Raw genomic sequence first — 10142 nt, forward strand, 5'->3', positions numbered from 1 at the left:
AGCAGATGCGTAGATGGCTCGGCCCGGTGGACAGTCTGGTCAGGGTAGGTGTCACTGCGCTGACAGGTGCGAAAGCAGGGATACGTTTTAAGGTGTGTTTGCCCGCCGGTAGACCGCTGCGAAACCGAGCAAGTCGATTCCGCGCTCCACTTTTTATGGCGTCAGCAGGCGCCTGTCAATGCGCAGTCGTCGTTGTAGAGCTCCTGATGCGCACCAGAGCCAGTAGATTCCAGTAGATGCGTAGATGGCTCGGCGCGCTAGACAGTCCGGTCAGGGTAGGTGTCAATGCGCTGTCAGGTGCAAAAGCAGTGATACGTTCTACGTTGTGTGCCTGCCGGTACACCGCTGCCAAACCGAGCAAGTCGATTCCGCGCTAAACTTTTTATGGCGTCAGCAGGCGCCTGTCGATGCGCAGTCGTCGTTCTAGAGCTCCTGATGCGCAGCAGAGCCAGTAGATACCATAGATGCGTAGATGGCTCGGCCCGCTAGACAGTCCGGTCAGAGTAGGTGTCACTGCGCTGTCAGGTGCAAAAGCAGTGATACGTTCTAAGTTGTGTGCCCGCCGGTACACCGCTGCCAAACAAAGCAAGTCGATTCCGCGCTCTACTTTTTATGGCGTCAGCAGGTGCCTGTCGATGCGAAGTCGTCGTTGTAGAGCCCCTGATGCGCAGCAGAGTCAGTAGACACCAGATGATGCGTAGATGGCTCGGCCCGCTAGACAGTCCGGTAAGGGTAGGTGTCACTGCGCTGTCAGATGCAAAAGCAGTGATATGTTTTATGGTGTGTTTGCCCGCCGGTACACCGCTGCCAAACCGAGCAAGTCGATTCCGCACTCCACTTTTTATGGCGTCAGCAGGCGCCTGTCAATGCGCAGTCGTCGTTGTAGAGCTCCTCGTGCGCACCAGAGCCAGTAGATACCAGTAGATGCGTAGATGGCTCGGCCCGCTAGACAGTCCGGTCAGAGTAGGTGTCACTGCGCTGTCAGGTGCAAAAGCAGTGATACGTTCTAAGTTGTGTGCCCGCCGGTACACCGCTGCCAAACAAAGCAAGTCGATTCCGCGCTCTACTTTTTATGGCGTCAGCAGGTGCCTGTCGATGCGAAGTCGTCGTTGTAGAGCCCCTGATGCGCAGCAGAGTCAGTAGACACCAGATGATGCGTAGATGGCTCGGCCCGCTAGACAGTCCGGTAAGGGTAGGTGTCACTGCGCTGTCAGATGCAAAAGCAGTGATATGTTTTATGGTGTGTTTGCCCGCCGGTACACCGCTGCCAAACCGAGCAAGTCGATTCCGCACTCCACTTTTTATGGCGTCAGCAGGCGCCTGTCAATGCGCAGTCGTCGTTGTAGAGCTCCTGATGCGCAGCAGAGCCAGTAGATACCAGTAGATGCATAGATGGCTCGGCCCGCTATAGACAGTCCGGTCAGGGTAGGTGTCACTGCGCTGTCAGGTGCAAAAGCAGTGATACGTTCTAAGTTGTGTGCCCGCCGGTACACCGCTGCCAAACCGAGCAAGTCGATTCCGCGCTCCACTTTTTATGGCGTCAGCAGGCGCCTGTCGATGCGCAGTCGTCCTTGTAGAGCTCCTGGTGCGCACCAGAGCCAGCAGATACCAGTAGATGCCTAGATGGCTCGGCCCGCTAGACAGTCCGGTCAGGGTAGGTGTCACTGCGCTGTCAAGTGCAAAAGCAGGGATATGTTTTAAGATGTGTTTGCCCGCCGGTACACCGCTGCCAGTAGATGCATAGATGGCTCGGCCCGCTAGACAGTCCGGTCAGGGTAGGTGTCACTGCGCTGTCAGGTGCAAAAGCAGTGATACGTTCTAAGTTGTGTGCCCGCCGGAACACCGGTGCCAAACCGAGCAAGTCGATTCAGCGCTCCACTTTTTATGGCGTCAGCAGGCGCTTGTCGATGCGCAGTCGTCGTTGTAGAGCTCCTGATGCGCAGCAGAGCCAGTAGATACGAGTAGATGCGTAGATGGTTCGGCCCGCTCGACAGTCCGGTCAGGGTAGGTGTCACTGCGCTGTCATTGTGCAAAAGCATTGATACGTTCTATGTTGTGTGCCCGCCGGTACACCGCTGCCAAACCGAGCAAGTCGATTCCGCGCTCCACTTTTTATGGGGTCAGCAGGCGCCTGTCGATGCGCAGTCGTCGTTGTAGAGCTCCTGATGCGCACCAGAGCCAGTAGATACCGGTAGATGCGTAGATGGCTCGGCCCGCTGGACAGTCCGGTCAGGGTAGGTGTCACTGCGCTGTCAGGTGCAAAAGCAGTGATACGTTCTAAGTTGTGTGCCCGCCGGTACACCGCTGCCAAACCGAGCATGTCGATTCCGCGCTAAACTTTTTATGGCGTCAGCAGGCGCCTGTCGATGCGCAGTCGTCGTTGTAGAGCTCCTGATGCGCAGCAGAGCCAGTAGATACCAGTAGATGCGTAGATGGCTCAGCCCACTAGACAGTCCGGTCAGGGTAGGTGTCACTGCGCTGTAAGGTGCAAAAGCAGTGATACGTTCTAAGTTGTGTGCCCGCCGGTACACCGCTGCCATACAGAGCAAGTCGATTCCGCGCTCCACTTTTTATGGCGACAGCAGGCGCCTGTCGATGCGCAGTCGTCGTTGTCGAGCTCCTGATGCGCAGCAGAGCCAATAGATTCCAGCAGGTGCATAGATGGCTCGGCCCGGTACAGTCCGGCCAGGTTAGGTGTCATTGCGCTGTCAGCTGCAAAAGCAGGGAGATGTTTTAAGGTGTTTGTGCCCGCCGGTGCACCGCTGCCGAACCGAGCAAGTCGATTCCACAATCCGCTTTTTATGGCGTCAGTCGATACACGGTCGTCGTTGTCGAGCTCCTGATGCGCAGTAGAGCCAGTAGATACCAGCAGATGCGTAGATGGCTCGGCCCGGTGGACAGTCTGGTCAGGGTAGGTGTCACTGCGCTGTCAGCTGCTACAGCAGGGATTCGTTTTAAGGTGTATTTGCCCGACGTTACACTGCTGCCAAACCGAGCCAGTCAATTCCGCGCTCCACTTTTTATGGCGTCAGCAGGCGCCTGTCGATGCGCAGTCGTCGTTGTAGAGCTCCTCATGCGCAGCAGAGCCAGTAGATACCAGTGGATGCGTAGATGGCTCGGCCCGCTAGACAGTCCGGTCAGGGTAGGTGTCACTGCGCTGTCAGGTGCAAAAGCAGTGATACGTTCTACGTTGTGTGCCCGCCGGTACACCGCTTCCAAACCGAGCAAGTCGATTCCGCGCTCCACTTTTTATGGCGTCAGCAGGCGCCTGTCGATGCGCTGTCCTCTTTGTAGAGCTCCTGATGCGCAGCAGAGCCAGTAGATACCACTAGATGCGTAGATGGCTCGGCCCGCTAGACAGTCCGGTCAGGGTAGGTGTCACTGCGCTGACAGGTGCGAAAGCAGGGATACGTTCTAAGTTGTGTGCCCGCCGGTACACCGCTGCCAAACCGAGCAAGTCGATTCCGCGCTCCACTTTTTATGGCGTCAGCAGGCGCCTGTCGATGCGCAGTCGTCGTTGTAGAGCTCCTGATGCGCAGCAGAGCCAGTAGATTCCAGTAGATGCGTAGATGGCTCGGCGCGCTAGACAGTCCGGTCAGGGTAGGTGTCAATGCGCTGTCAGGTGCAAAAGCAGTGATACGTTCTACGTTGTGTGCCAGCCGGTACACCGCTGCCAAACCGAGCAAGTCGATTCCGCGCTAAACTTTTTATGGCGTCAGCAGGCGCCTGTCGATGCGCAGTCGTCGTTCTAGAGCTCCTGATGCGCAGCAGAGCCAGTAGATACCAGTAGATGCGTAGATGGCTCGGCCCGCTAGACAGTCCGGTCAGGGTAGGTGTCACTGCGCTGTCAAGTGCAAAAGCAGGGATATGTTTTAAGATGTGTTCGCCCGCCGGTACACCGCTGCCAGTAGATGCATAGATGGCTCGGCCCGCTAGACAGTCCGGTCAGGGTAGGTGTCACTGCGCTGTCAGGTGCAAAAGCAGTGATACGTTCTACGTTGTGTGCCCGCCGGTAGACCGCTGCGAAACCGAGCAAGTCGATTCCGCGCTCCACTTTTTATGGCGTCAGCAGGCGCCCGTCGATGCGCAGTCGTCGTTGTAGAGCTCCTGATGCGCAGCAGAGCCAGTAGATACCAGTAGATGCGTAGATGGCTCGGCCCGCTAGACAGTCCGGTCAGGGTAGGTGTCACTGCGCTGTCAGGTGCAAAAACAGTGATACGTTCTAAGTTGTGTGCCCGCCGGTACACCGCTGCCAAACCGAGCAAGTCGATTCCGCGCTCCACTTTTTGTGGCGTCAGCAGGCGCCTGTCGATGCGCAGTCGTCGTTGTAGAGCTCCTGATGCGCACCAGAGCCAGTAGATTCCAGTAGATGCGTAGATGGCTCGGCGCGCTAGACAGTCCGGTCAGGGTAGGTGTCAATGCGCTGTCAGGTGCAAAAGCAGTGATACGTTCTACGTTGTGTGCCTGCCGGTACACCGCTGCCAAACCGAGCAAGTCGATTCCGCGCTAAACTTTTTATGGCGTCAGCAGGCGCCTGTCGATGCGCAGTCGTCGTTCTAGAGCTCCTGATGCGCAGCAGAGCCAGTAGATACCAGTAGATGCGTAGATGGCTCGGCCCGCTAGACAGTCCGGTCAGGGTAGGTGTCACTGCGCTGTCAAGTGCAAAAGCAGGGATATGTTTTAAGATGTGTTTGCCCGCCGGTACACCGCTGCCAGTAGATGCATAGATGGCTCGGCCCGCTAGACAGTCCGGTCAGGGTAGGTGTCACTGCGCTGTCAGGTGCAAAAGCAGTGATACGTTCTAAGTTGTGTGCCCGCCGGAACACCGGTGCCAAACCGAGCAAGTCGATTCAGCGCTCCACTTTTTATGGCGTCAGCAGGCGCTTGTCGATGCGCAGTCGTCGTTGTAGAGCTCCTGATGCGCAGCAGAGCCAGTAGATACGAGTAGATGCGTAGATGGTTCGGCCCGCTAGACAGTGCGGTCAGGGTAAGTGTCACTGCGCTGTCAGGTGCAAAAGCAGTGGTACGTTCTAGGTTGTGTGCCCGCCGGAACACCGCTTCCAAACAGAGCAAGTCGATTCAGCGCTCCACTTTTTATGGCGTCAGCAGGCGCCTGTCGATGCGCAGTCGTTCTTGTAGAGCTCCTGATGCGCAGCAGAGCCAGTATATACGAGTAGATGCGTAGATGGTTCGGCCCGCTCGACAGTCCGGTCAGGGTAGGTGTCACTGCGCTGTCATTGTGCAAAAGCATTGACACGTTCTATGTTGTGTGCCCGCCGGTACACCGCTGCCAAACCGAGCAAGTCGATTCCGCGCTACACTTTTTATGGGGTCAGCAGGCGCCTGTCGATGCGCAGTCGTCGTTTTAGAGCTCCTGATGCGCACCAGAGCCAGTAGATACCGGTAGATGCGTAGATGGCTCGGCCCGCTAGACAGTCCGGTCAGAGTAGGTGTCACTGCGCTGTCAGGTGCAAAAGCAGTGATACGTTCTAAGTTGTGTGCCCGCCGGTACACCGCTGCCAAACAAAGCAAGTTGATTCCGCGCTCTACTTTTTATGGCGTCAGCAGGTGCCTGTCGATGCGAAGTCGTCGTTGTAGAGCCCCTGATGCGCAGCAGAGTCAGTAGACACCAGATGATGCGTAGATGGCTCGGCCCGCTAGACAGTCCGGTAAGGGTAGGTGTCACTGCGCTGTCAGATGCAAAAGCAGTGATATGTTTTATGGTGTGTTTGCCCGCCGGTACACCGCTGCCAAACCGAGCAAGTCGATTCCGCACTCCACTTTTTATGGCGTCAGCAGGCGCCTGTCAATGCGCAGTCGTCGTTGTAGAGCTCCTGGTGCGCACCAGAGCCAGTAGATACCAGTAGATGCGTAGATGGCTCGGCCCGCTAGACAGTCCGGACAGAGTAGGTGTCACTGCGCTGTCAGGTGCAAAAGCAGTGATACGTTCTAAGTTGTGTGCCCGCCGGTACACCGCTGCCAAACAAAGCAAGTCGATTCCGCGCTCTACTTTTTATGGCGTCAGCAGGTGCCTGTCGATGCGAAGTCGTCGTTGTAGAGCCCCTGATGCGCAGCAGAGTCAGTAGACACCAGATGATGCGTAGATGGCTCGGCCCGCTAGACAGTCCGGTAAGGGTAGGTGTCACTGCGCTGTCAGATGCAAAAGCAGTGATATGTTTTATGGTGTGTTTGCCCGCCGGTACACCGCTGCCAAACCGAGCAAGTCGATTCCGCACTCCACTTTTTATGGCGTCAGCAGGCGCCTGTCAATGCGCAGTCGTCGTTGTAGAGCTCCTGGTGCGCACCAGAGCCAGTAGATACCAGTAGATGCGTAGATGGCTCGGCCCGCTAGACAGTCCGGTCAGGGTAGGTGTCACTGCGCTGTCAAGTGCAAAAGCAGGGATATGTTTTAAGATGTGTTTGCCCGCCGGTACACCGCTGCCAGTAGATGCATAGATGGCTCGGCCCGCTAGACAGTCCGGTCAGGGTAGGTGTCACTGCGCTGTCAGGTGCAAAAGCAGTGATACGTTCTAAGTTGTGTGCCCGCCGGAACACCGGTGCCAAACCGAGCAAGTCGATTCAGCGCTCCACTTTTTATGGCGTCAGCAGGCGCTTGTCGATGCGCAGTCGTCGTTGTAGAGCTCCTGATGCGCAGCAGAGCCAGTAGATACGAGTAGATGCGTAGATGGTTCGGCCCGCTAGACAGTGCGGTCAGGGTAAGTGTCACTGCGCTGTCAGGTGCAAAAGCAGTGGTACGTTCTAGGTTGTGTGCCCGCCGGAACACCGCTTCCAAACCGAGCAAGTCGATTCAGCGCTCCACTTTTTATGGCGTCAGCAGGCGCCTGTCGATGCGCAGTCATTCTTGTAGAGCTCCTGATGCGCAGCAGAGCCAGTAGATACGAGTAGATGCGTAGATGGTTCGGCCCGCTCGACAGTCCGGTCAGGGTAGGTGTCACTGCGCTGTCATTGTGCAAAAGCATTGACACGTTCTATGTTGTGTGCCCGCCGGTACACCGCTGCCAAACCGAGCAAGTCGATTCCGCGCTACACTTTTTATGGGGTCAGCAGGCGCCTGTCGATGCGCAGTCGTCGTTTTAGAGCTCCTGATGCGCACCAGAGCCAGTAGATACCGGTAGATGCGTAGATGGCTCGGCCCGCTAGACAGTCCGGTCAGAGTAGGTGTCACTGCGCTGTCAGGTGCAAAAGCAGTGACACGTTCTAAGTTGTGTGCCCGCCGGTACACCGCTGCCAAACAAAGCAAGTCGATTCCGCGCTCTACTTTTTATGGCGTCAGCAGGTGCCTGTCGATGCGAAGTCGTCGTTGTAGAGCCCCTGATGCGCAGCAGAGTCAGTAGACACCAGATGATGCGTAGATGGCTCGGCCCGCTAGACAGTCCGGTAAGGGTAGGTGTCACTGCGCTGTCAGATGCAAAAGCAGTGATATGTTTTATGGTGTGTTTGCCCGCCGGTACACCGCTGCCAAACCGAGCAAGTCGATTCCGCACTCCACTTTTTATGGCGTCAGCAGGCGCCTGTCAATGCGCAGTCGTCGTTGTAGAGCTCCTGGTGCGCACCAGAGCCAGTAGATACCAGTAGATGCGTAGATGGCTCGGCCCGCTAGACAGTCCGGTCAGAGTAGGTGTCACTGCGCTGTCAGGTGCAAAAGCAGTGATACGTTCTAAGTTGTGTGCCCGCCGGTACACCGCTGCCAAACAAAGCAAGTCGATTCAGCGCTCTACTTTTTATGGCGTCAGCAGGTGCCTGTCGATGCGAAGTCGTCGTTGTAGAGCCCCTGATGCGCAGCAGAGTCAGTAGACACCAGATGATGCGTAGATGGCTCGGCCCGCTATAGACAGTCCGGTCAGGGTAGGTGTCACTGCGCTGTCAGGTGCAAAAGCAGTGATACGTTCTAAGTTGTGTGCCCGCCGGTACACCGCTGCCAAACCGAGCAAGTCGATTCCGCGCTCCACTTTTTATGGCGTCAGCAGGCGCCTGTCGATGCGCAGTCGTCCTTGTAGAGCTCCTGGTGCGCACCAGAGCCAGCAGATACCAGTAGATGCCTAGATGGCTCGGCCCGCTAGACAGTCCGGTCAGGGTAGGTGTCACTGCGCTGTCAAGTGCAAAAGCAGGGATATGTTTTAAGATGTGTTTGCCCGCCGGTACACCGCTGCCAGTAGATGCATAGATGGCTCGGCCCGCTAGACAGTCCGGTCAGGGTAGGTGTCACTGCGCTGTCAGGTGCAAAAGCAGTGATACGTTCTAAGTTGTGTGCCCGCCGGAACACCGGTGCCAAACCGAGCAAGTCGATTCAGCGCTCCACTTTTTATGGCGTCAGCAGGCGCTTGTCGATGCGCAGTCGTCGTTGTAGAGCTCCTGATGCGCAGCAGAGCCAGTAGATACGAGTAGATGCGTAGATGGTTCGGCCCGCTCGACAGTCCGGTCAGGGTAGGTGTCACTGCGCTGTCATTGTGCAAAAGCATTGATACGTTCTATGTTGTGTGCCCGCCGGTACACCGCTGCCAAACCGAGCAAGTCGATTCCGCGCTCCACTTTTTATGGGGTCAGCAGGCGCCTGTCGATGCGCAGTCGTCGTTGTAGAGCTCCTGATGCGCACCAGAGCCAGTAGATACCGGTAGATGCGTAGATGGCTCGGCCCGCTGGACAGTCCGGTCAGGGTAGGTGTCACTGCGCTGTCAGGTGCAAAAGCAGTGATACGTTCTAAGTTGTGTGCCCGCCGGTACACCGCTGCCAAACCGAGCATGTCGATTCCGCGCTAAACTTTTTATGGCGTCAGCAGGCGCCTGTCGATGCGCAGTCGTCGTTGTAGAGCTCCTGATGCGCAGCAGAGCCAGTAGATACCAGTAGATGCGTAGATGGCTCAGCCCACTAGACAGTCCGGTCAGGGTAGGTGTCACTGCGCTGTAAGGTGCAAAAGCAGTGATACGTTCTAAGTTGTGTGCCCGCCGGTACACCGCTGCCATACAGAGCAAGTCGATTCCGCGCTCCACTTTTAATGGCGACAGCAGGCGCCTGTCGATGCGCAGTCGTCGTTGTAGAGCTCCTGATGCGCAGCAGAGACAGTAGATACCAGTATGCGTAGATGGCTCGGCCCGCTAGACAGTCCGGTCAGGGTAGGTGTCACTACGCTGTCAGGTGCAAAAGCAGTGATACGTTCTATGTTGTGTGCGCGCCGGTACACCGCTGCCAAACCGAGCAAGTCGATTCCTCGCTCGGCTTTTTTGGCGTCAGGAGGGGCCAGTCGATGCGCAGTCGTCGTTGTAGAGATCCTGATGCGCACCAGAGCCAGTAGATCCCTCTAGATGCGTAGATGGCTCGGCCCGCTAGACAGTCCGGTCAGGGTAGGTGTCACTGCGCTGTCAGGTGCAAAAGCAGTGATACGTTCTAAGTTGTGTGCCCGCCAGTACACCGCTGCCAAACCGAGCAAGTCGATTCCGCTCTCCACTTTTTATGGCGTCAGCAGGCGCCTGACGATGCGCAGTCGTCGTTGTAGAGCTCCTGATGCGCAGCAGAGCCAGTAGATACTAATAGATGCGTAGATGGCTCGGCCCGCTAGACAGTCCGGTCAGGGTAGGTGTCACTGCGCTGTCAGGTGCAAAAGCAGTGATACGTTACAAGTTGTGTGCCCGCCGGTACACCGCAGCCAAACCGAGCAAGTCGAATCCGCGCTCCAATTTTTATGGCGTCAGCAGACGCCTGTCGATGTGCAGTCGTCGTTGTAGAACTCCTGATGCGCAGCAGAGCCAGTAGATACCAGTAGATGCGTAGACGGCTCGGCCCGCTAGACAGGGCGGTCAGTGTAGATGTCACTGCGCTGTCAGGTGCAAAAGCAGTGATACGTTCTAAGTTGTGTGCCCGCCGGTACACCGCTGCCAAACAAAGCAAGTCGATTCCGCGCTCTACTTTTTATGGCGTCAGCAGGTGCCTGTCGATGCGAAGTCGTCGTTGTAGAGCCCCTGATGCGCAGCAGAGTCAGTAGACACCAGATGATGCGTAGATGGCTCGGCCCGCTAGACAGTCCCGTAAGGGTAGGTGTCACTGCGCTGTCAGGTGCAAAAGCAGTGATATGTTTTAAGGTGTGTTTGCCCGCCGGTACACAGCTGCCAAACCGAGCAAGTCGATTC

Source organism: Amblyomma americanum, chromosome 8 (genome assembly GCF_052857255.1).
Source record: "Amblyomma americanum isolate KBUSLIRL-KWMA chromosome 8, ASM5285725v1, whole genome shotgun sequence".
NCBI classification, from domain to species: domain Eukaryota; kingdom Metazoa; phylum Arthropoda; class Arachnida; order Ixodida; family Ixodidae; genus Amblyomma; species Amblyomma americanum.